Consider the following 5,783-nt stretch of genomic DNA (forward strand, 5'->3'; position numbering starts at 1 on the left):
AACATTATTGGCATATCCGCAGTTAGGTATGGACAAGAAAGAATTTCAAGATGATGTGTTCAAGTGCACAAGTCAATTTACAATTAGTAAAAAGAATATATAACAGTTTTACCAGGTGCATAGTATATAGACAAGAACAAAGTATGATAGGAAATGGATAATTACATATTAAGGAATTATTTTATTTACAAAATAATTATTTAATTATTTAGGGATGATACCCTAGATGTTAACCTTAAGAAAACATGTTGTAATAATATATTTTATTAAGTTTGTGAAAGCTTGAAGGTTGACTAGATAGTATTTTGAGAATTACAAAGGTATAAAGGAAAGTTTGTAAATGTGAAGTTAAGTGTGCTTCTTAGGAAGACCATGTGAACTTCTTATGATGCAAATTATGATGCATGATTAGAGTTATGTGAGTTTTGTGAAGAACAACAAGAGTTATATCGAATACTGAAGATATCAGTAGCAAGCAAAGAGGTTTTTGTATCAAAAAAATTACATTGTATATTGCATGTTTGGGCAATGGGCTCTTCTTGCATATGTTTTGTATATGTACATAACAACTCCTAATAGAATTGAGACTTCTAACAAAGCCTAAGTCCTCTAACAAGGACCGAGACACTATATGCATGTAATAGACTCCTAACAAGGTCAATATCTTTAACTAGATACTTTTGATTAGTGGATCATTTTGTGGGTACCATCCCCACCGGGGTTTTCCCTTGGCCAAAGTTTGCCTAGTTAGCAAAATATGGTGTTATGAGTTCTCTTATTGCATGGTTATGTTTACTATTTAGTATAATTAGTTTGCTTTCATATACAAGTTATAAGTAAATTAATACTATCAAGTTTTGGGCTAAAGTTTGTAGAATATTGATTTAACCCCCCCTATTTCTAACAATTGCCAAATGTGTAGTTTTTAAAGTCAAACTACACAATCTAATCCTAATAGCAATATCACAAATGCTCCTAAGCAAGAGCCTACAACAAAATGATAATTTGTGAGCCTCTCATGGGGAGGTCTTGAGCCTAAGTTTATTTGAGCTTAACACATAATAATAATTGACTTCAACAAATAAAAAAATTAATGTAGGCTTCAACCCATTTCCTATTAAATAAAATCATAAATGCTCATTTTGTCAATAGAAGGAGAGCTTAAAACACTTATTCTGAAGCTATTCTATGAATAAAATTAAATAGTGGAATGTTATTAACATTATTAGATTTCCACAATCCATTTGAAATGTGTGATTTTTTTTTTGGATTTAATCATGTAATTTTTTAGCATTAACATTTTGGATCACACTCTATGATCCATCATCAGGATCATGCCCTATTATTTCCTATTATTTTTAATCACTCTTTGCACTAATTAAATTTGTCTTAGATGTTGATTTATATTGTAATCTTATTGCTGATTTGATTAAATTTTTTTATTTTACTTAATATATGGAAGACAAAACATTATCTTTGCTTACAAACTAGTCAATTCACCATGGGACCAAAAATCAAATTTTTTATTTTGACAACTTGTATCAAATTGTTGCTCTTTGTTATCAATTATAGGAGGACACCAATGATCATATCAAGTACATAAATTATTTAGATGATATCAAACTTCACCTTCAAAACCACAACAAAGAGCTCAAGTGCTTTAGAAGGTTTCACATGTTGTTTAAGTTCAAGTTGTAGCTACTACTTTCAACCTTCTTTTGCATGGTTGGATTTACTTCAATATAATTTTTATGTAACAAGGCATTAAAGTCATGGATTTTTGGCTTTGTTTGAATCTTTTGAATAATTGTTAACTTGTTCATTTATCTTCTCACTTTCTAATTGCCACTTTATATTGGTGTTCTCATTTTGTTGGTAGTCTTTAGACCACCATTTGAAACATTATAATTTTAACTATAAATATCAATGTATTATTTGAAACAATTACTTAAAATATTAAAGTACATAATTAATAGTATGATCACTTCTTTGTGAAAGCCTTCAATCCTTTGTTGAATATCAAAACTTATAGAACAAGTTTACATTAATATATATTATCTAATTTAGTATTGATTATAAATTGGTTCAAATTCCTACACATGTACAATGGCATATTCATTTCAAAGATCTTGGAGTGCATTCAGCTATTGCCATTTAATACCACTTGTTAATTTAATATGGGGGGATGCTTATACATATAAATATCTTGTTACAAGCTAGAGTTGTTGTTACACCAAAAGATCAACCTATTAATGCCTGATACAACCACTAGACTTATATAACACAAGAGGTGGTTAAGCCATGTCATGAATCCTGAAGGGGAAGGCTAGTAGTTAGTCCAACAATTCCTCCCTCAACGTTACCTGAGGAGATTCAAACCTGTGACCAAGCTTTGATACCACTTGTTAAAGCTAGAGTTGTCGTTGCACCAAAAGATCGACCTATTAATGCCCAATACAACCACAAGACTTATATAACACAGGAGGCGGTTAAGCCATGTCATGAATCCCAAAGGGGAACACTGGCAGTTAGTCCAACACATCTTTCGATTTCATAACTTTCAACAATCTTAACAATTTATAATATAATATAATATTTATCCATAATCTTGAGACTCAAAAATAATGACCTTAGCAATTGATATGATAAAATATCTTCTCTTTCTTGATGTAGTCTCCAATTGTGCTTTTATTTCTTCTATAGTCACTTTATTACAATCGCTTATTACTTATCAATTGCTCTTATTTCAAGTTGTTGGTGTTTCTTAATGATATGTAATTCTTTATTATGTTTTTCTCAAACTAAAAAATCTTTTCATCTCTCAAATAGAAATATAGTCAATACTATAGACTTCTTTTTTTTCAATAATACAATTTTAAAAATAAATATTATTTAAATTTGATTGATAGATATTGATTTCAAACATTTAAATTATAATAAGTGAACAATTATGATTTTTTAAAAGGATTCTAGAGTATTCTCTTATAAACTTTTGAATGTAGTAGATGCTACTAGTTTTTGTGGCTTCATATCTACCATAAAAAAATGTCAATCAAATGAAACCCCTACCAAATAATTAAAATTTGGCATAATTAGTCAACAATAATTAGTTAGTTTCTCAAATAATTTTTTTATAGAAAATGAAATCTTTACATTGAAGCTAAGAAACAACTAACTAATAATAGATTAGTTGTGATTTCACAATTAGGTGGACATACCTAAATATTATCCTACTTTCCTCTCATAAATCCAAATAGTTTCTCACAAACATGGTAACCCAAGGCAAATATTACCACACTAACATCAAGTTAAGATAATCCCTCGACGTTTAATGGTTTCCCCACCCAAATAAATAAATAAAAATACTCCCTTGCTCTAAAAATGACTTTAAAAAGAATTATTAGTGCATACATAATTAATAATTTAATGATTCACCACCTCCTAAGCTGGCTCTGCGTCAGAGGGGCCCATGGAAAAGATGGAGCTCAGGACAATAGAGCTGGCCAAAGAAACAGTGCCTTGATTTGTTCTCCTGGCTTTTTTGTTTTTCCCCTAGTTTATTAATTTGCTAGGCTTGCCTACTCCTTTAGAGGTTGTTTTTTCTTAGGACTGGTTCTATTGGCCTTCCTTGGCCTGTAGTTTATTACTATTTTGCTTTATGCTTTGGACTTTAATTTTTTTTTTTTTTGTTTACTATAGGGTTTCACACACCCATTAAAACCTATTTTACTTAATCAAAAACATTGCCTAATTGTGTTCTTTCTTCTTTTTTAGATCAACAACTGTTAAGGCTCTAGCAAGATTGACATGCTTAGTGATGATGGTAGATTATGCATGGTCTCCAAGACCTTCTAGGTGTAGCTTCACCAAAATTTTCCATGCAAGGAAGTTTTCCTTATTAAGCTTGGGTACCTCTCTTTTTGACATTTTGATCTTCTGCTCGACTTGCACTAACTGCTCGATAAGGCTTGGTAGACACTTTTCATACTTGATCTTCTTCTAGTCTTAACTTGTGTAATCTTTCATTTTAGACTTAAGTAGATAAACAATTTACTATGGTATCAATGTCTTACTTGGTCTTAGGGCTTCTTTTACATACCAAATAACTCAACCTTTCTCTAGGTGCTATTGTTATCTCCTCTTCTCAAATCCTCTTCATCAATCAACTAAATGATAAACTTTAGAACAAAAAGCAATTGTCTCACTAGCAGGTAGCAGGTTTAACATCATTGACAAAATAATGATTGTTCCATTACATATTATTCACTTCAAAATAATCTTATATCAACGGTTAGAGCCAAAAAATCAACAAGGCCTCCATAAAGAAAAATATAATTTGCAAACCCCAACAAATTTGAAAAAATAGGCTAATTAAAAGCTCCTACCCCTCCCCCCTTCCCCCCCCCATGTGATCGCAAGCTAGGCAGGTTGAGAGGTGGTGGTCAGGCAGTGGCACTTCCAAGCGCTGGTGGCCCATGAGTGGAGCTAAGCCAAGTGAAGTGGAGCAAGGCAACAACAACAGATCAGAGCGGGGCAACAATCACGGTTGCTAAAAAGTGAAAATGCATCACTAGGAAATTAAAAAGCAATCACCAAGAAAACACTGTCGATGGCAGTTTGGAGAGGCTGCAGTCGTGTTTTAAACACATGATGTGATTTTCTAAACCTTTTGAGCTTTATTTTGAGCACTTTGTAAAAAAAACTGAAAAAATTACATCAAAATGTGTGCCACAGCTGTACAACCCTAGTATGATTTTAATTGCCTCCCTAGCCAACATTGTCCAAAATTGACAAATTTTATATGGAAATAAGGGTTTTGATGTCCACTAAATCCAATCGTGAGGTCTATTTTGCCTCAAAGTTTTCCAAAATTTAGAGACCGCCTTATTTTCACAAAAAATACCTAAAAACAACTAGATCTGTTCTATCAAACCCTCGTTCCTCTTTTTGTCCAAATAAGAACAAGCTACATCAGATCAAGCTTTGATACCATGAAGCATTTGAGCAATACAAATCCATAAAAACCAAAGAACACCTGCATGCAAGAACCTATCACAAAGAATAAAAGATAAATATGAGGCAAGGGTTTGGCTTTGAAAATATGGAAAAATATATTATCAGACTAAAAAGAATGAATAAAATTTACAATTAGTCAACCCTTAAATAAGGAGATTGTAAAACCTAAAAGGAAAACCCTAGAGGTAAATAACATTTAATAATTAATATTTAATTATTAAATAGAAATGCATGTGCATAAAGTGAAATCTTAAGAAGGGAGTAAAGGTAATTTAATAAATTAAATTAAATTAACCCTTACTCTAACAACTTTCATATACAAGTTATAAGACAATCAATAATATCCAGTTTTGGGCTAAAGTTTGTAGAATAATTATCAACCCCCCCAGCCCCACCCCCCCAACCAAACAAATGCTCCTAGGGAAGAGCCTACAATACAATGATAATTTTTGTGAGCCTCTCATAGGGAGGTCTTGAGTCTAGGTCTAGTTGAGCTTAACAGATAATAATAATTAACTTAAATAAATAAAATTAATCTAGGCTTCGACCCATTTCCTATAAAATAAATTCACAAATGCTCTTTTTGTCAATAGAAGGAGAGCTTAAAACACTTATTCTGGAACTATTATATGAATAAAATTAAATAGTGGAATGTTATTTTTAGTTGTGTCCTATTATTTTTAATCGTTCTTTGCACTAATTAAAATTGTCTTAGGTGTTGATCTACATCATAATCTTATTGTTGATTTGATTAAACCTTTTATTTT

The sequence above is a fragment of the Cupressus sempervirens genome, chromosome 8 (assembly GCF_028749045.1).
Source record: "Cupressus sempervirens isolate cs-2001-9-10 chromosome 8, ASM2874904v1, whole genome shotgun sequence".
Classification (NCBI taxonomy): domain Eukaryota; kingdom Viridiplantae; phylum Streptophyta; class Pinopsida; order Cupressales; family Cupressaceae; genus Cupressus; species Cupressus sempervirens.